Source organism: Bubalus bubalis, chromosome 7 (assembly GCF_019923935.1).
Source record: "Bubalus bubalis isolate 160015118507 breed Murrah chromosome 7, NDDB_SH_1, whole genome shotgun sequence".
NCBI classification, from domain to species: Eukaryota; Metazoa; Chordata; class Mammalia; order Artiodactyla; family Bovidae; genus Bubalus; species Bubalus bubalis.
The window spans coordinates 22,400,886-22,423,063 of NC_059163.1; the positions used below are offsets into that span (position 1 = coordinate 22,400,886).

General features: G+C 38.3%; 1 protein-coding gene across 2 annotated transcripts in view; it reads right to left on the bottom strand.

Moving 5' to 3' along the window:
* The window catches only part of CFAP299 (cilia and flagella associated protein 299), a 707,989-nt gene that overhangs the window by 616,295 nt on the left and 69,516 nt on the right, over window positions 1-22,178 (bottom strand). The gene's annotated exons all lie outside the window — the stretch shown is intronic.

The following is a 22,178-nucleotide window of genomic DNA, read 5'->3' on the forward strand; positions in this document are numbered from 1 at the left end:
ATTTGATATGAAATGTCAACGTATGTACTAACACATTATTTGAAGAGGCAACTTTTTTATTCTCTTTCCCTTTTTGGTATCAAATACAGTATGGATAAGTTTTTATACAGGCTGGTAAAATTAAAGGTTTGCAGTGATGTGAGATATCTTTTTTTCTGGTATCAGGAATTAACTCTAAAACTAGTTTCTTGGGCTTTGATTTGACATTGTTATAAGCAGTCTAAAAATAATGGTTTCATTTTTAATTTTGTGCCAATATATTGTACTTTGCTCCACTGCTCAACTGCATATCTCTTCCAGGCAAGTAAGACATTTAGGCAGAGGAAGGCAGAAATTATTAGGGAACAAAAAACCTATCTGAATTAATGACAAGAGAGTCTACCTTATGAATAAGTAACTTTTTAGCTTTGAGAAGGAAGTTAACCTTTTGGTGAAAAATTAATATCCATAAATAGTGAATCCAATTAAAAATAAAGTACTGAAGGAGACTGTGGGACTCTCTAACTTCAGAAAATAAATTTGTCAGTGTTTTTTAGATGTTGGCATTCGTAGAAATTACACATAACAAAATGGATTGAGAATCTGATGATGAAAAATGTGGTTAGCAAAGCAGAAAATATTGATGAATTATCCAGTTTCTCAAACCCAGTGCTCTGTGACAACCTAGAGGGGTGGAATGGGGTGGGAGGTGGGAGCAAGTTTCAAGAGGGAGGGGACATATGTCAACCTATGGCTGATTCACATTGATTATGGCAGAAACTAACATAATATTGCAAAGCAATTATCCTCCAAATAAAAATATTATTCCGTTTCATTGTAATCCTGGAAAATTCAAAAATATAATCATAATATCAATTAAAATCATCACTGTAAATGTTTTTTAAAAATACATTTTTAAACCCAGTAAGATACACAATTGTCTTCGATAACTTTATTAAATTGTTTTCAGTTATCTGCTTTTAAAAGTGAATATTTTATACACCTACATGAAAAAAATTATGCAGACTTTCCTGGTGACCAATGGCTAAGACTCAGAGCTCCCAGTGCAGGGGGCCCAGGTTGCATCCCTGGTCAGGGAACTAGATCCCACAGGCCATAACTAAAGATCCCTTATGCCAAAACTAAGACCCAGTGCAGCCAAATGAAAAAATAATTAAAAAAAAAAAAAACTGAACTATATACTTAAAAATGGTTCAGAAGTTTATTTTTTTTAAATTATGAAATTCCATCAAGAATTAGCCTTGGCAAAGTGTTAATATCAACAAATCATTGAAACAATATAATCAAATTGTTAATATAACAAATTTTTAATATCAACAGAAAAAAAGGAAAACAAGAATGTTGGCAACTAACAAAGTAATTCTGCTTTATTTGTGAATACTAATAATAGGTGAGTGATAAAAATAAAATTAAGCATGAAACGAGTTCATTGTGAAAATTCAGAGCAAACTAAATCTTAAGAAAAAATGAATATTTGACTTGTACCTACAAAGTAAGAACTTTATTGATAAACATCAGGACTTACATAATAATCAGATTATGGTAGGAAAGTGAATGGGAGAGTCTCCATGCCATCATGCAAACTTTGACTAAAAAATCAAAACAAACCCGAATATTTTACCCCATCGGGATATACGACCACCTGCAAAACAACTTTATAATTTGTGGACTGTACCAGAGGAATATGTGAATCTTCTTGTCTGACTTAAATCTCCAAAAAGTATATTAAGCTGTCTTGCTTGATGGGTTTCACAGAGTTCTATCCAGGGGGAGACAAAAGATTAGATTATATCACTTAGGTTATGTTCCTGTCTCAGGATCAGTAACCCTCTCATCACTGTTTTGTATGCAAAGCCCAGAACACCAAAACTCTCATTTAGAAATATTGACATTTAGAAAGTTTGACAACTTTCTATGTGGGATACGTCATAATTTAATTAGAATAATAAAATAATTTCAACTTGAATTCTAAGAATTACTTGAGGCTAACAATAAAGCACATTAAATGCTAAAATTGAGTCCAGAGATATGTATTTCTCTATTATGTTCAATGTTACTAACACTTAAACACAACTGAACAAGAAAAAGGCATAACAATAGACCCAGGGCTTCCCTGGTAGTTCAGCTGGTAAAGAATCTGTCTTTAATGCAGGAGACCTTGGGGTGGGAAGATCCATGGGTTGGGAAGATCCCCTGGAGAAGGGAACAGCTACCCACTCCAGTATTCTGGCTTAGAACAGCACAGCCCACAACTATAAACCCAATAACCAAAAAGACATGTTACTGTACTTTAAGTACTGAGGAGTATAAAAGAATATTTAAATAAGTTAATAAATCATAATCTTGTGTGGGATGACAACATAATACAGTTGCCATGTTCATTTATCTATTTATCTATCATCTATTAAGCACAACATAAATTAAAATATCTAGAAGATGTTGAAACTGGACATAAGAATTATACATTTCAATTGGAAAAATAAGGAGGACAGTCTAGAAATTTCTAAAAAAAAAGTCATATAATTAAAATAGCTTCTTAATGAATTTTAAAAATCAACAAACAGGAATGGAACAGAAGTAAAAAAAAAAGCCTATTCATATAAGAATTTATTTTAATTCTTAAATGACAAAGGTAACATTAAAAATCAATGGAGAAAGTAAAAGATTAATGAATAAATTATCTTAGAAAAACTATATACCTTTTGGAGAACTCTCTACCTTAACTATTACAAATGGATGAAGCATGTCTCACAAATACACACACACAAAACCATAAATTTGTAGAAGAAAAAAATAAAATTAATTTTATATTGTCAAGAGTTAGGATGACCTTTGGAAGATAGACAATAAAGGAATAAGTAACAGGGCTCTTTCTTGCTATTCCTCAGACACAGGAGGCCCACCATGGCTTCAAGGTCTTGCATTTCCTGTTGGCTTTTCCTAGACCTTTTCCATGCATGCATGCCAAGTTACTTCAGTCATGCTTTGCAACCCCATGGACTGGTGCCTGCCAGGCTCCTCTGTCCATGGAATTCTCCAGGCAAGAAAACTGAAGAAGGCTGCTATGCCCTCCTCCAGGGGATCTTCCCAACCCAGGGATCAAACCTGCATCCCTTTAGTCTCCTCCATTAGCAGGTGGGTTCTTTATCACTAGCACCACCTAGGAAGCCCAGGCCTTTTCCATCAACCCTCAAATAGGGCCCAAATAACCTCAAGGTTTGCTCACATATTTCAGATGGTTATCCAAATGCTATTTCCTCAGTAAAACCTTTGTTCTCAAACTGTAACCTACCCTAATCTTCCTATTTCTCTATTCCTTTACCTTGCATTATTTTCCCCATTTAGTACTTGCCCCATCTAAAACATTACACATCATTTAATTTATCTCATTTATTACCTGACTTCACCTTAAGCTTCCCCTGCTAGCTTTAAGAAAACAAAGGTGCTTTTTCCATATTGTTCACTTCTTGGTGCCTACAGGACTGCTTGGAGTATATGAAGTACTGAAAACATATTTGATAAATGGAGGAAAGAATGAATAAAGAAGCGAAGGGGTGATTTCCCTGGTGGTCCAGTGGTTAAGAATCCACCTGTCAGTTCAGGGGTCACAGGTTCAATCCCTGGTCTGGGAAGATGCCACATGCTATGGGGCAACTAAGCCCGTGAGCTGCAGCTGCTGGGCCCACAAGCACAAGTACTGAGCTCGAGTGCCCTAGAAGCCATATTCTGTTACAAAGGAAGCCACCACAATGAAAAGCCCGTGCACCATAACTCGAGAGTAGCCCCCACTCACAACTAGACAAAGACCACGTGCAGCAACAAAGACCCAATGCATCTAAAAATAAAATACTTTTTTTAAGTCAAAGAAATAAGAAGAAACTCTAGAGAAAATGGTATAATTAAGTCAGAATGGGTAAAATAACAATAGAGCTGTAAGCTGTAAAAGCTCAAGTTAGATAAGTAGGAAAAGGGCACATTAGAACAAAAATTAGAAACTCACAAATGACTTTGGCAAAAGCAGTTGGCAGGCAATTCTCCATGGATTTCTCATTTCTATACTTGTTGCTAAAAGGAATACTAATGTAATTATGTGCATGCTCAGTAGTATCCAACTCTTTGCCTCCCCTGGAGGGGGTTGCCATTTCCTCCTCCAAGGGATCTTCCCCACCCAGGGATCAATCCTGCATCACCTGTGTCTCCTGCATTGGCAGACAGATTCTTTTACCACTGAGCCAGTTGGGAAGCCCATTACTACCCACTGGTTACTGCACCCAGCTAAAAGTCTCTCCTCTCTGGATGACATATAATGCTTTCCCTTAACTAATCATGGAGGTGGAGTCTCATAGTTTAGCAGCCTACAAACTACAACAAGTTAATCTGTGCCCATACACTCAATACTCAAAACTTATAAAGAAAGTGCATAATGCAAACTAAGCTGCCCCCACTAAACAAAGAGGGATTGGTAAACTTACAGCTGCCACTGGGCCATGGCAATGATCAAATCCTACTAGGTAGGAGTTACAAATATTCCATGAGCCAACAATAGACTAGTCTCAACTGGAAGGCCCTGATTCTGCTTTCCTGGGAAGAAATGTCCATTTTCTAACACAGCCTATAATTCTATCCCCAAGAAGGAGCTTTCTTATCTTTTGTCCTCCCTTGCTATGAATCCAGTAGGCCTTACAAGATTGCTCTCCTTGAAGACTGAAGTGTTTTTGTAGCCTGCTCCTGGCTGGTCCAGATTTGGCGGCTGAGGAATTTCCTAAAGGGCTGAACAATTACAGGCTTTTGCAGTCTGTGTTGTTGTTCTGTAGCCGTACAATTCCCTCAAAACCATAGCAAGCTTCCAGGCAATTTGTTTTGGATTACTTCCATATGTAAGTAACTATAGCCAAAGATTTAATCTGAGTGTAGTCTTTAAACCTGAAGATGCTTGTATTTTCCTTACCCCTTCTCTGGATGGAAGCTATATCCAGGCTATCTAAACCATCTTGTAAGGGTGGAAAAGCAATACTTTTTTAATTTGATTGTGCCTCTGGTCTGGCTCCCAAATCTGGCAGGGCATTGAGCTTATCTCCTACTAAGGCAGTGGCTTTGAAGCTACCAGTTATGATTGCTTGGGTTTGGAATACAGAAGTTGACTTTTTCAACCCTCAAAGGCCTCAAATTATAGGACTCTCAGTGAAATTATTTTGCTAACCTGACACAAAGAGCTTTTCTTAAGAGAACTGTATTCCTTTCCACCTCTGATCACAGACTGGTTAACTCTAGCTTGAGTTCATCTCTGTCATAGAAATTTGCTGGAGGAGCAAGCAGCTGCCAACACACATGAAAACTCTGCAGCTTTGCAATGATTTCCCCAAATGTTATGTATGGCCTCTGTCAACATTTCATGTGCCTTCTAAAATACTGAAAGCAACAACCATATCAAAGCTTATCAAGGATCAACCAGCATTTCAATCTCCAATATCTGTGGTTCTGCTTCCCAAACGTTAAACATATTAACACAGAGCTAGGTTATGCCACTTTTATACACCCCTGTCTGGTAATACCAAATTCTTTCTTAGTTAGGATGTAAGTTTGAAATGAATATGGGAGACCCAGGTTTGATCCCTGGGTTGGGAAAATCCCATGGAGAAGGGAACAGCTACCCACTCTAGTATTGTGGCCTAGAGAATTCCATGGACAGAGGAGCCTGGCAGGCTACAGTCCAGGGAGTCACAAATAGTCATATACAATTGAGCGTTAGACGGCATGCAGGCTCTTTCTATCATGTAGCTCTGTCATCTCTAAGATACTGCTATTATCCACATGATACAAGATAACCCATCACCACAAACACTTCTCAAAGCAGCACGATAGGAAAAAGTTAGCCATGGGACAACTCTTCCTCCCTTCAAGGCAAGTCTGAAGGTTGCATATATCACATCCAAAGGAGCTTAGCAAATGTCATCCTTACTCTGTAGTCACACACCCTGCTACAAGACAGGAGTCCTTTCATTATAGAAAAGAGGATCATGGATATCAGGAAGCAAAAAACAGTCTTAGTGACAACCTTAAAACAAGTGACATTATTTGGATCTAACATGTTAGTGTATTATGAAACAGAATTAAAACAATAAGAACTAAGGGGACTACTCTGGTAATCCAGTGGTTAAGAATCCACAGCCAAATAAATTTTTTAAATCTTTTTTAATTAAAAAAATAAAAACACAAATCCAACAATATCCTATTTTAAAGAAAAAGAACTAAGTTGACTAGAACATTATTTTAAGAACAACTGTTCACCTAATGATATTTATAGAATATTTTATAAGGCACAACATCCAAATATAAATTGTGGCATAAATAAATGTAAATTTGCAGCTCATCTTTTGCATTAAATTTTTGTTGTTGTTCAGCACTCAGTTATGTCCAACTCTTTGTGACACCATGGACTGCAGCACACCAGGCCTGTCTTTCACCATCACCCAGAGCTTGCTCAAACTCATGTCCATTGAGTCAGTGATACCATCCAACTGTCTTATCCTCTGTCATCCCTTCTCCTCCTGCAGTCAATCTTTCCCAGCATCAGGGACTTTTCTAACGAGTTGCCTCTTCACATCAGGTGGCCAAAGTACTGGAGCTTCAGTCTCAGCATTAGTCCCTCCAATGAATATTCAGGATTGATTTCCTCTAGGATAGACAGTTTTGATCTCCTTGCCGTCCAAGGGACTCTCAAGAGTCTTCTCCAACACCACAGCTCAAAAGCATCAACTCTTCAGCACTCATCCTTCGTATTCCAACTCTCACATCCATATGTGACTACTGGAAAAACCATAGCTTTCACTGTATGGACCTTTGTTGGCAAAGTTGCTTTTTAATACACTGTCTAGGTTTGTCATTGCTTTTCTTCCAAACAGCAAACGTCTTTTAAATTTCGTGGCTGCAGTCAACATCCTCAGTAATTTTGGAGACTAAGAAAATAAAGTCTGTCATTGTTTCCATTTTTCCCTCATCCATTTACCATGAAGGGATAGGAGCAGATGTCCTGATATATATATTTTTTTTTTTGAATGCTGAGTTTTAAGTCAGCTTTTTCAATCTCCTCTTTTACCTTCATCAAGAGGCTCTTTATTTCCTCTTCACTTTCTGCCAGAAAGGTTGTGTCATATGCATATCTAAGGTTATTGATATTTCTCCCAGCAATCTTGATTCCAGCTTGTGCTTCATCCGGCCTGGCATTTCACATGATGGACTCTGCATATAAGTTAAATAAGCAGGGTGACAGTATACAGCTTTGATGTACTCCTTTTCCTATTTGGAACCAGTCCATTGTTCCTTGTATGGTTTTAACTGTTGCTTCTTGACCTGCATACAGGTTTCCCAAGAGGCAGGTAAGATGGTCTGGTATTCCCATTGCTTTAAGAATCCAGTTTGTTGTCATCCACACAAAGGCTGTAGCATAGTCAATGAAGCAGAAGTAGATGTTTTTCTGGAATTCTCTTGCTGTTTCTAACTGATACATAATCAATATTTGATAAATAATTACAGCATGGAAAGAATGAATAAAGTGACCAGTTAACAAATATTTTTTGAGTCCTTGCTATGGGACCATAACCATGTTGGACACCCAAGACATATTTTTAAATGTATGACATGTGAAAAAGATTGGCAGCATCTTACTTGATAATACTGGCAACATGAAGCACTATACCCATCTAATATAGATATAAAACATTAATAATATACAAATAATATAAGAAAGAAATTTTCAACACTATTCCCAATGATTGTACAGAAAATAAAACTTTCCCAAATTAATTTTTTTCTTAAAATAAATTAAAAATTTCAAATAAAATACCTCTTTTTAATTTATGCTGAGAAGGTTATGCTAAGAGCAAATGAATTAATTTGCATTTATTCACGTAAATTTTATATTACACCAAACTTGTATATTCATATTATACCAAACCTTATACTTAGATTTTAGTAAAAAAAAAAAAAAAAAATGGCTCAGATAGTACAGAATCTGCCTACAATCAAGGGGACCCAGGTTCCATACCTGGATCAGGAAGATCCCCTAGAGAAGGGAAAGGCTGCCCACTCTAATATTTCTGTCTGGACAATTCCATGGACAGAAGAGGCTGGTGGGCTACAACAGTTCATGGGGTTGCAAAGAGTCAGACATGACTGAGCAAGTAACACACACACAAAACTGCACATTTAGCATGAAATTCTGACATGTAATTATTTGCTTAAAATTGGAATGGTTTTCAAGTAAATTAAAATCAATAACAAATAAGGGAACTACTTCTTCATAAACATCAAAGCTATGGGTGCTTTTATATAAAGAATAAACTAATTCATCTGTAGTTTTGAGAAACTGAGAAAAGCAGAACTTGAAGCAATACTTTCATTGAAGTATTACTCTCACTTTTCCACAGATGTTTCTCTTTTCTATTCTTCCAATCCTTCTGGCTGTTGTTCAGTTGCTAAGTTGAGTCCGACTCTTGGCAACCCCATGGAGTGCAGCATGCCAGGCTACCCTGTCCTTCACTGTCTCCAGGAGTTAGTTCAAACTCATGTTCATTGAGTCAGTGATGCCATACAAACACATCATGCTTTGTTGCTCCCTTCTCTTCCTACACTCAAATTTCCCATCACGAGGGTCTTTTCCAATGAGTCAGCTCTTCTCATCAGGTGGCCAAAGTACTGGAGCTTCAGCTTCAGCATCAGTCCCTCCAATGAATATTCAGGTTTGATTTCCTTTAGGATTGACTGGTTTTATCTCCCTGAAGTCCAGGGGATTCTCAAGAGTCTTCACCAACACCACAATTCAAAAGAAAATTCTTCAGTGCTCAGTCCTTTTTATGGTCCAACTCTTACAACCATACATGACAACTAGAAAAACCATACCTTTGACTATAGGGACCTTTGTCAGCAAAATGATGTCTCTGCCTTTTATACACTGTCTGGGTTTGTCATAGCTTTCCTTCCAAGGAGCAAATGTCTTTTAATTTCATGGCTGCAGTCACCATCAGCAGTGATTTTGGAGCCCAAGAAAATCTGTCACTGTTTCCAGTTTTTCCCTTTATACCTTCCATGAAGTAATGGGACCGGATGCCATGATCTTAGTTTTTTGAATGTTGAGTTTTAAGCCAGTTTTTTTCACTCTCCTCTTTTGGCCCCATCAAGAGGCTTAATAGTTTCTCTTTGCTTTCTGCCATTAGGATGGTATCATCTGCATATCTGAGGTTGTTATTTCTCCCAGCAAATGTTGATGCTAGCTGGTGATTCATCCAGGCTGGCATTTTGCATGATGTGTTCTGCATTTAAGTTAAATAAGCAGGGTGATAGTACACACGTCCTTCTTGACATACTCCTTTCCCAGTTAAAAACCAATCTGTTGTTCCATGTGTGGTTCTATCTGTTGCTTCTTGACCTACACACAAGTCTCTCAGGAGACAGGTAAGGTGATTGGGTACTCCAATCTCTTTAAAATTTTCCACAGTTTACTATGGATCCACACAGTCAAAGGCATTAGTGTAGTCAATGAGGCAGATGTTTTTCTGGAATTGCTTTGCTTTTTCTATGATCCAAGGAATGTTAGCAATTTGATCTCTGGTTCTTCTGCCTTTTCTAAATTCAGCTTGTACATCTGGAATTTCTCAGTTCATGTACTGCTGAAGTCTAGATTGAAGGATTTTGTGCATTACCTTGCTAGTATGTGAAATGAGTGCAATCATACCATAGTTAGAATATTCTTTAGCATTGCCCTTCTTTAGGATTGGAATGAAAACTGACCTTTTCCAGTCCTGTGGCCACTGCCGAGTTTTCCAGATTTGCTGGCATATCTGGAAAGTGCAGCACTTTAACTGCACCATCTTTTAGGACCTAAAATACCTCAGCTGGAATTCCATCACCTCCACCAGCTTTGTTCATAGCAATATTCCCTAAGTCCCACTTGACTTCACACTCCAGGATGTCTGGTTCTAGGTGAATGACCACACCATCATGGTTATCTGGGTCATGAAGATCTTTTTTGTACAGTTCTTCTGTGTATTCTTGCCACCTCTTAATCTCTTCTGCTTTCGTCAGGTCCTTGTCATTTCTGTCCTTTATCGTGAAGTGTTCCCTTGGTATCTTCAATTTTCTTGAAGAGATCTCTAGTCTTTCCCATTCTATTATTTTTCTCTATTTCTTTTCATTGTTCGCTTATGAAGGCTTTCTTATCTCTCCTTTCTATTCTTTGGAACTCTTCATTCAAATGGGTATATCTTCCCTTTCCCCTTTGCCTTTGGCTTCTCTTCTTTTCTCAGCTATCTGTAAGGCCTCCTCAGACAAGCACTTTGCCTTCTTGCATTTCTTTTTCTTAGGGATAGTTTTGGTCACCACCTCCTATACAATGCCGTGAACCTTCAACCATAGTTCTTCAGGCACTCTGTCTACCAGATCTAATACCCTGTAGCATTTAGCTATCACCACAGATCATTTTTAGGAATGTATTGCTATAGATCACAGCATACTATATCACAGATATAGTATTTAGAAAGCTGTCTACACATTAAGGGAAATGACTTATTCACACACACATATAAAATGCAGGTTTTAACCATTCAGGTACATGACACATCCAGATTGTTTCTTCCACAAGATAACGTCTTAACAGAAATTATACTTCTTTAGCCTTTTATAACTCTTTATTTTTTACTCCACAGTTTACATACTTGGGAATGAAAAGATGACGAGAAAAAAATTAAGGACAATTAAGCACAGGAAAACAACTGCTCAATACCTGCCCTAAAACACCAAGAACATATTTTTTAAGTCTCCTAATAAGAGTAAATTTTTGTTCTGTGATAATGGACAGTTAATCAGTGCTCTATCAGGCATAGAAGGTGAGTAAAAGCTGAGAAATATTTGCCATTAAAAAGCAAACACTAGTGAAAATATTCTGGACAAGATGGCAATCTAGGCCAATTTATTCCCCTCTCTACAATGCCTGATTCCCATTAATATGAACAAAAGTATACAAAAAAGTAGGATGCATGCTGTATAAGAACTGTAAACCTTGTTCCAAAAACTACAAAGACTTTCTCTTAGGAAGAGAATGTGTGCATGCTAAGTTGCTTGAGTCATGTCTCACTCTTTGCGACCCTTAAGGACTGTAGCCCACCAGGCCCCTCTGTCTACAGAATTTTCCAGGCAAGAATACTGGAGTAGGTTGCCATGCCCTCTTCCAGGGAATCCTCCTGACTCAGGGATCAAACCCATGTCTTTTTATGTCTCCTACATTGGCAGGCAGGTTATTTACCACTAGCGCCACCTGGGAAGCTCCAGAAAGAGCATAGACAAGACAAATGAAAGAAAAAGTGATGTGCTTATTACCAATATTTTACCATTATAAAATAGCTTCCATCTTTATTTGTTTTTAGATTTTTCTTTCTATAAGTGAAATTTAGATATTTGGTCCTTATTCAATAAATATTTATTTTCATGAATGAGGCACCATCCTTGGCCTTGATATTCAGAATATGTTCCTATCCTCATAGAGCTTACAATTTACTACCATGAAGAACATAAATGAGTCTATGAATACAGCACAGTATCACCTCAGGTACTGAGGAGGGTAATCCAGAGCCATGATGCGGGCAGCAGCTGGGACACTCATACAGGAACCAGCCACTTCCCAAACAGAACTTCTGCAGCCATGTATCAGTGGCATTCAATGACTGCTGAGCCACCAGCAGCAGAATTCAAATAGAATGGTTAGCAGGCAGGGACCCTGAAGATGAAGAGGCTTCTCTATGATATCCAGGCAGCTTATACCTCAGACAAACGAGACATAGATTTACCATGTGACCAAATGACTGCCAACCAGAGAGCCATGAATAGAAAACTAGCCTTAACTCAGTGGCTTCTCCAAGTTTATTAAGAACAATGAAGGAGGAGGTGGAGGAATGTGGGGGACTAGGAAAAGGAAGACAGGGATGTATGGAAGGAAGTGGGGTGGATAGTAGGGTGCCTGAAGAACTAGATATGATGAGGGAAGAAGGACGGGGGGAACCCTGCAGAGACGTGGCTCCTCTGCACTGGAGCCACTCACTCCACTGAGGACTTACTGCAGGCCAGATCCCACTTTTGGTACAGAACAAAACATGAAATTTCCTGGCCATGGAGCTCATGTTCTAGAAAAGGGAGAAGCTAGGAAAAAGTACAGGAGAAGTAAAATATATAGTATATCAGACAGGGATAGATGTAATGAAAAAAAACAAGGAACATAAATAAACCAAACATTTTTTTTTTAATGTCAGAGAGAACAGCTATGGGGGGAAGGGGTATACAATTTTTAAAACAGATTGGTCAGGGAGAGTCTCACAAGGTAAGTTTATCTGGGAGATGAGAGATCCAGCACAAGGCCCTAAGGCTGAACCATATATGATGTATTGGAGCAATAGCAAGGAGGCTAGAATGGCTGGACTTGGGAAAATGAGGAGTAATGAGATCAAAAAGACAGTGGATTGGAGATGTGTTAGTAGAGAAAGAGAAGTGAATGGTAACTTAGATTTTTGGCTAGAGTTACCATTTACTAAAATGGAAAAGCCTGCAGGACAAGCTGATCTGGAAGAGACAATCAGGACTTTGTGGGTATCAGATTATACGGAAGACATATAGAATAAACAAATCCATGGTGAATCTGGAGATCAGGGGAGAAGTCCAAGTTGGAGATTAATGAGTAGGCAGTTGTCAGAGAAGAGAGTGTATTTAAAGCCATGCTAATAAATACAACCATCAAGGATGGAAAAAGAACAAGAAGTTCAAGGACAATCCTGGAGCACTTCAACATTAAGAAATCAAGAAAATAAGGAGAAATGAGCAAAAGAAATAGAGAATAAACAGCCAGAGAAGAAAACCTGGGGAAATCCCAAAGCTAAGTGAAGAAACTGTTGCAAAATAGAGAAAAAGATCCTTTGTGTTGATGCTGCTATAAGTCAAGCAAGATGAGAACTGAGAATTGGCCAATGGATTTGTTGGTCTTGTTTGTCTTCTCTCCTGCAGTGATGTGAACATCATTATTACAGGAAGTCTTTTCTTAGTCATTAGTAAATTCTTAAGGCTTCCCTAGTGGCTCAGCAGACAAGAATCCTCCTGCAAATGAAGGAGATGTGGGTTCAGTCCCTGGGTCAGGAAGATCCCCTGGAGAAAGAAATGACAGCCCGTTCCAGAATTGTTGCCTGGAAAAAATCCCATGAACATAGGGGCCTCACAGACTATGGTTCATGGGGTCACAAACAGCCAGACACATCTTAGCAACTAAAATGACAATAGTAAATTCTGAGTGACTAGAACAGTGTCTGGTACATAATTCATGTTAAATAAATGCATATTAATAAACAAATAGATCTTTGTTATGAATATAAATAAAGCAATGCAAAATAACATTTTAAATGATGGTAAATTGTTCATAAACATTGTTAGAAAAAAGTAGGACTTTGCTGTAAAATCTCAGGTTCTAGATGACACTACTTTACAAAATTTAGAGAGGTAACAGTATCTAGAAAAGAAAAACTTGGAAATAAAACAACAATTTGCATCCCTAATTCTGCTTTAGTATCCAGATTACTTATTTTACCTAAACCTTGCACATTTACAAACACTGCCATTTTATATAATGTTTTGCAATGACACATTACATTACAAATTACAGCTCTTAATTGACAGACGCTGAAGAACTCCACTAGAATCACATTAGTTATATAACATTTTACAGACTGCTTGAAACTGAGCAGGACATGTGGGGCCATCCCAAGTTTAAAAGAAAAAAAGGCCTTTTTGTGTCCCCACTTTCATTTGTAGGGAAAAGCGTCAGCCACCTAAACTTACTTCCCTGAGTTTCAAAGATCAGGTGCAAACCATTACTAATCAGGAAAGTGAAGGAATGCAGAGATAAAGGAAAAGCTGTCAAACAATGTGATGGTTTAGTCACTAAGTTGTATTTGACTCTTGGAACCCCTTGGACTGTAGCCTGCCAGGCTCCTCTATCCATGGGATTTCCCAGGCAAGAATACTGACTGGGGTAGGTAGCCATGCCCTTCTCCAGGGGATCTTCCCAACCCAGGGATTGAATCCCAGTCTTTGACATTGCAGGCAGATTCTTTACCTTTACCAACTAAACCACCAGGGAAGTCAAACTATAATGCAGTGATAAAATCTTAGCTCCTTCTCAAGAGATATACCTAACTATCTGAGTTCTCCTGCAGGAAGTAAGGACCCCACCCAGGTGGAGGATGGTAACTTCAGGCTGAGCACAAGATCCCTGGAGCACTGCCCTGTTACCTTACCACCAACCAATCAGAAGAAAGTCATGTACCCTGCAGTTCTCACCCCAAATCCTGCCTTTAAAATTAAACCTCTTTTCTGAAAACTGTCAGGGAGTTTGGCAGTTTTTTAGCATCAGTTGCCTGTTCACTTTGCTTTGCCCTCATATTAAACTGTTCTCAGTTCTAAATTCCGACATTTCAGTCTGTTTGGCCTCACTGTGTGTCAGGCGCACAAACTTGGATTTAGCAACATGCTCACACTCTTAAAATCAAATTTTAGACTCGTGCTACCATTGCCAATTGGAGTCTAAACTCTCTGAATGTGGCACAATACTTTCCATGAGGCAGAGTTTATAGTTCAAAATGACATAAAATTTCAGCACTATAGCCACCAAAATAAATTAACAAGTGAAGAATGTTGATGGCACAGGCAGGGTGCAACAGTAACATGTCATTAAGTGAAGTTAGAGCAGAACATTTCTACCGAGTTCCTACCTAGATTTTATCCTGAGATATGCAAGACTAGATATCTGTATATCGTGTAAGTTTTAATAATATGCATGTTCATGCTCAGTCACTTCAGTCGTGTCTGACTCTGCGACCCCATGGACTGCCCACCAGGTTCCTCCATACATGGTATTCTCCAGGTCAAGAATACTGGAGTGGGCTGCCATGCCCTCCTCCAGGGGATCTTCCCAAGTTACCAATAATATAACTGTCATATTATCAAAGATACAAATTCAACATATATTTTTCCAATCAAGTTTTAGGTAAAAGAGTACTTAAGTCTTTCAATTAAACGTGTCCTATTGTTTCAGCAGGGGCTTCCCAGATGGCTCAACTGTAAAGAAGCTTCCTGCCAATGCAGGAGATGTGGGTTCAATCCCTGGGTGGGAAGATCCCCTGGATGAGGAAATGGAAACCCACTTCAGTATTCTTGCCTGGGAAATCCCATGGATAGAGGAGCCTGGCATGCTACAGTCCATAGGGTCACAAATTTGGATTTGACTTAATGATTCAGTCAGTTCAGTCACTCAGTCGTGTCCGACTCTTTGTGACCCCATGGACTGCAGCACACCAGGCTTCCCTGTCCATCATCAACTCCCGGAGCCTACTCAAAATCAGAAACATGTTCATCTCATTGGTGATGCCATCCAACCATCTCATTCTCTGTTGTCCCCTTCTCCTCCTGCATGGAGAAAGGAATGGCAAACCACTTCAGTGGTCTTGCCTCAAGAACTCCATGAACAGTATGAAAAGACTTAGTGACTAAACAACAATTGTTTCAGCAAGTCTAATGGAGAGTCATCTTATTCAGTAAATAATTCTAGAGCAATTAGTTAGTCCCAGCTGATGACTGATTTTATAATATTAGTTGAATATTGGGTGGGATGCAAACAAATCTACCAGAATTTTCCTAGGCAATTTGCCAGAGAGAATTCTTGTCAAGAAAAACAGTGCTGTGATTTCAACTTTGAACTATGAACTGTACATTGTGTGAACATGTCAAATACACATCCCACAAATAACCTCATGCTCTTTTTGAAAAATCTTGCCAAATGCAATGAATCTGATTTAGTGGAAAAAAATGTTGAAGGCCAAGAAAAATACACACATTGTGTATAGAGTGTCAATAATTCCGGAAATATTAGTTTACCTCTATTTATGATTTCACTTTAAAAGAATGCAGTGTTGTTTCTGCTGAAATATTTTTACCATAATTAGTTCATTTTTCTCCCAAGGAAACATTTTCTTCACATGTTATTACACTTGTACATTATTTTTTTTTAGAGTAATTAATTCAGCTTTTTAAAATATGATGTTATTGAAGTCAGGGTTTCTGATTTTGCACCCCCAGCCATTCCTCATTCCCATGAGGAATTCTTAAATTATTAAAATTATACCCTGTGACCTAAATTCTGCCCACATCACTGTATAGAATACAGATAAAAAATTGCCCCTGTTTTCAATATAAAATATACTTTTAATAAGAAGATATTAGATGGATACAAATAGTGGAAGAATGAAAACAGAAACTTTGGAGAATCAAGAATCCAACTAGAAATAAAAGGACAGTCATTAATGGAAAGTGCTGTAATCAGGGGCTTCCCTGGTGGCTCAGTGGAAAAGAATCCTACAGTCCATGGGGTCGCAGAGAGTTGGACACAACTTAAGGACTAAACAACAACAGTTGTAATACAGAGCCAAGGAACAGCATCAAAACAGGTGTCTAAAGTAACCAACAGGAGCAAGCTGGGCTGCTCAATAAACTGCAAAATTGCAGCCCTAAATTTCTGCTGATTTTTCATGGGGGAGAGGAATACAGTTTCTTCAATGTCTAGCAATGTGTAGCATATTAACCTTACTAATTATCTTCTGAGAAATGTAAAGCTCAAATGAAGAGCTATTCTGTAAAATCACCTGATGATTCTTCTTATTTCATGATATATAATAAAATATTTAATATGTGGCAGATAGTAGACATTAAATAGCCATTTGTGAATTAATATAAATGGACAAAGAAAAACACATCAGGAAAGTAAACCACAATGAAAAATAAAATTTGCATCTGCTATTAAATATAAAAACATAATGAGTATGACTTCCTCTGCCCTTTTATACAACTTCTAAGCATTATAGGTAGTTGAAAGAAAAACAAAAAGTCCTAAATGCCTTCACCAATATATTGCAATTACCTTTATTTCTTGTTTAGATACATAAATTGCTGTTTATGAAGTACCTTGATTTGAGAAATAAAAAACTACACTCACTAATGGTGACACCTACATCCTACAGAACATTAGATCTTAATCTTGCAAGGGTCACATGACTCTCTGAGGATTGAACAGTAAAACAACAAGCCCTCTCTACAGAAATGTGCACATCTTATACAAAATACCATACTCAATTTGGGGACTATTCATGCCATTCATTGAAACCTGAAAAGGCCCATAAGATCCAGATTAAGAAAACGTCCTAAAGAGGAAATGACAATAAAGCTACAGATTTGTTATTACCTCTTTAAAAAGCCAAGAAAGATTAATTATATCAGTGCATCATATAACATCCCACATAATACAGGAAACAAATTACTTTGAATTTATATTCCCCAAGCTAAAATTAGCTTTAATAGGTATTAATAGACTAAATTTTGTTAACTGGTGACAGGAAAAGTAAAACAAAATGAAATATGTTGGAGAGAAAGTTTAATTATGTAGAGCTTCCCTGTTGGCTCAGTGGTAAAGAATTCACCTGCCAATGCAGGAGATGCAGGTTCAGTCCCTGGGTCAGGAAAATCCCCTGGAGAATGAAATGGCAACCCACTTCAATATTCTTGCCTGGAGAATACCATGAACAGAGGAACCTGGCAGACTACAGTCCATGGGGTTGCAAAAGAGTCAGACATGACTGAGCAATTAAACAACAATTATTAACATGTAGAATTATATAATTAAATGCTAGATTAGACAACTTTAAGCAGGAATTTGTTCACTACACAACTTTTGAGAGTTGCTACCATATCAATACACAAAAGTGGGATAGGTTATGTACCATTTTTTTTTACCATGAAGTCCAATTTTCCTCAAAACACTTGTTACCTGTTGCTGGAAATTACTTATGATGGCTGTGGTAGAGCTAAAATGCAGGAGACCCACGTTCGATCCTTGGGTCAGGAAGATCCCCTGGATCCTGAAGGCTTGGAGCCTTCAACACTTCTCTCTCAACAATTGATAAAACAATCAGACAGAAAACCAGCAAGTATACAGAAGAACTTGACAACATCATCAACCAACAGAATCGCAACATTTATAGAACAATTAACCCAACAACAGCATAATACACATTTTTTTCAAATGCATGAGAAATATACATCATGATAGACTATATTATGGGACATAAAACAAGTCTCAAAATTTAAAATAATTCAAATCACATTCAGTGGGTTCTCCAAATGGAAAATAACTAGAAATGAACAAGAAAGATAACAGGAAAATCTACAAACACTTAGGAACTAAATAACACACTTCAAAGGTAAAGAATCTGCTTACAATGCAGGAGACCCAGGATCGATGCCTGGGTCAGGAAGATCCCCTGGAGAAGGAAATAGCAACCCACTCCAGTATTCTTGCCTGGAGAATTCCATGGACAAAGGAGCCTGACAGGCTACAGTCCATGCAGTCCATGGGGTCACAACTGAGTGACTAACACTTTCACTTTCAAATAATAAATAGAAGAAAAAGAAAAGTTCAAGAAAAATTTAAAGATACATTGAACAGAACAAAAATGCATCAATCTATGGGAGACTGCTAAGAGTGCTGAGACAAAAAAGTTTACAGCATGAACTTAATGCAGTAGAAAAGGGGGAAATTCTCAAATCAATAGTTTAAGCTCCCACTTCAAGAACCTCGATAAAGAAGAGCAAAATAAACCCTGAGCAAGCAGAAGGATGAAAAAAAGTAAGGAGAAGAAACTAATGAAATTGGAACAGCACAGAGAAGCCAAAATTGCCCCACACAAATAACACCCAACTGACTCTGAAGAAGGCTGAGCGTGGAAGAATTGATGCTATTGAACTGTGGTGTTGGAGAAGACTTTTGAGAGTCCCTTGGACTGCAAGGAGATCCAACCAGTCCATTCTGAAGGAGATCAGCCCTGGGATTTCTTTGGAAGGAATGATGCTAAAGCTGAAACTCCAGTACTTTGGCCACCTCATGCGAAGAGTTGACTCATTGGGAAAGACTCTGATGCTGGGAGGGATTGGGGGCAAGAGGAGAAGTGGACGACAGAGGATGACATGGCTGGATGGCATCACTGACTCGATGGACGTGAGTCTGAGTGAACTCCGGGAGTTGGTGATGGACAGGGAGGCCTGGTGTGCTGCGATTCATGGGGCCGCAAAGAGTCGGACATGACTGAGCGACTGATCTGACTGATCTGATATCTGTCAGAGGTGAAAAAGCAATTCAATGTAAAAAAAAAAAAATCACCTCTTAAATAAACAATGCTGGACAATTAAACATTCATAAGCCAGAAAATGAAACTCAAACTAAGTCTCACTCTTTATACAAAAATCAGCTCAAAATGGACCACAAATGAAAATATAAAACACAAAATTACAAAACTTTTAGAGGGGAAAAAAAAAAAGAAAATCTTGAAAATCAAGGTTTAGGCTGAATGCTCTGCAGTTCAGTTCAGTTCGGTCACTCAGTCGTGTCCAACTGTTTGCGACCCCATGAATTGCAGCATACCAGGCCTCCCTGTCCATCACCAACTCCCAGAGTTCACTCAAACTCATATCCATTGAGTCGGTGATGCCATCCAACCATCTCACCCTCTGTTGTCCCCTTCTCCTCCTTCCCCCAATCCCTCCCAGCATCAGAGTCTTTTCCAATGAGTCAACTCTTCGCATGAGGTGGCCAAAGTATTGGAGTTTCGGCTTTAGCATCAGTCCTTCCAAAGAACACCCAGGACTGATCTCCTTTAGAATGGATTAGAGCCTATTACACAGAGTGAAGTAAGCCAGAAAGAAAAACACCAATAGAGTATACTAATGCATATATATGGAATTTAGAAAGATGATAACAATAACTCTGTGTACGAGACAGCAAAAGAGACACTGATGTATAGAACAATCTTTTGGACTCTGTGGGAGAGGGAGAGGGTGGGATGATTTGGGAGAATGGCATTGAAATATGTATAATATCATATATGAAACGAGTCGCCAGTCCAGGTTTGATGCACGATACTGGATGCTTGGGGCTGGTGCACTGGGACGACCCAGAGGGATGGTATGGGGAGGGAGGAGGGAGGAGGGTTCAGGATGGGGAACACATGTATACCTGGGGCAGAGTCATTTCAATATATGGCAAAACCAATACAATATTGTAAAGTTAAAAAATAAAATAAAATTAAAAAAAAAAAAATAGAATGGATTGGTTGGATCTCCTTGCAGTCCAAGGGACTCTCAGAATGTTCTTAGACAACACCAAAAGGAAAAAAATGATAAATTGGAATTTGTCAAAATTAAAAACCTTTGTTCTATAAAAGATCATGTAATAAATGTGAAAAGACAAGTTGTAGTCCATAAGAAAATACTTACAAACCACACAAAGGACTAGTCTCTAAAATACATAAAGAACAGTTAAAAAAAAAAAGTGCAACTAGAACATGGGCAAAAGACATGAAGAGACATGTCAACAAAGAAGATATACAGGTGGCAAGTAAGTACAGGAAAAGATGGCCAGCATCAGTAGCCAGTAGGAATGCCTTAAAACCACAAGGAGATATCACTCTACAGTTTCGAGAATGCTAAGACAAAAACCAGTAGCAACCCCACAAGCTGGCAAGGATGCAGAGACTCTTGATCACTCAAACTTTGCTGTTGATACAGACACTCTAAAAAGTTGGGCATATTCCTAAAAAGCTGAAATGTGATTATCATATAACCCAGCAATTGCACTTCTGGGCATATATCCCAGAGAAATAAAAAAAATCACATTCACAAGATAAACCTGTACACCTATGTCTATAGCAGCCTTATTCATAACAGCCAAAACAACTCAGGTATCTTTCAATGGGTGAATGATTAAACAAACTGTGGTACAATCCATATGATGAATAACTACCAATCAATAAAAAGGAATGAACTTTTGATACGCACAATGACCTCAGTGAAGCTCCAGAAAATTATGCTGAGTTAAAAAAAAAAAAAAAGCCAACCCAGGTTACCTATTGTACCACTCCATTTAATGTAACATTCCTGAAATGACAAAATTATAGAAATGAAGAACACATTTGCAGTTGTCAAGGGTTATAAGGAAGGAGTGGTGGTGAGTGAGAGTGACTATGGTTATATGAGGGCATATACCAGAAGAGATCCTTGTAGTGAGGAAAATGTTGTCTATCTTGACTGCATCAATGTCAATATCAAGGCCACAGTGTGTTATATTTCTGTAGAATGTTACCACTGAGGGAGGAATGGCTAAAGGATACATGGGATCTCTATTATTCCTTACAACTACAACTAAATCTACAAATATCTCAAAATAAAATTTTATATTCAAAAACATTTACATAAAGATTAAGAAATGTGCTACCAGTATTTATTATCAACAGAAAATTAAGAGATGATTGTGGAAATTAATACATGAACCTTAGATTGTTTTTGTTCAGCTCCATTACCTGTCTTGGTTTTATCTGGGTTATATCTCTGAATACTTTCTCAACCAACCTCTTCTGCCAAAGGCCCCCACCAATTCTGTGCTTCTAGCTGACTGTATTCCACGTCTTCTTCCAACAATGCTATGGTGGCCCAGAAAAAAAGCCAGACATTTATGAGTTTCTTATGTATTTGCTGACCTTTTTCTTCTGTTGTTCAGTCACTCAGTCCTGTGCGATTCTTTGTGACACCATGGACTGCTGCACATCAGGCTTTCTGGTCCTTCATTATCTCTAGGAGTTTGCTCAAATTCATGTCCATTGAGTCGGTTAAAAGTGAAAGTGAAAATGTTAGTTGCTCGGTCGTGTCCAACTGCCCTCCAGGTTCCTCTGTCCATTGGATTCTCCAGGCAACAGTACTAGAGTGGGTTGCCATTTCCTTTTCCAGCGGATCTTCCTCACCCAGAGATGGAATTTGGGTCTCTCACATTGCAGATGGATTCTTTACCATCTAAGTCACCAAGGAAGCCCCTGGAAATATCATGCAAACATCTCATGCTCTGTTGCCCTCTTCTGTTCCTGCCCTCAATCTCTGCCAGCATCAAGATCTTTTCCAGTGAGTTGGCTCTTCGCATCAGGTAGCCAAAGTATTGGAGCTGCAGCTTCAGCATCAGTCTTTCCAATGAATATATACAGTTGATTTCCTTTAGGATTGAC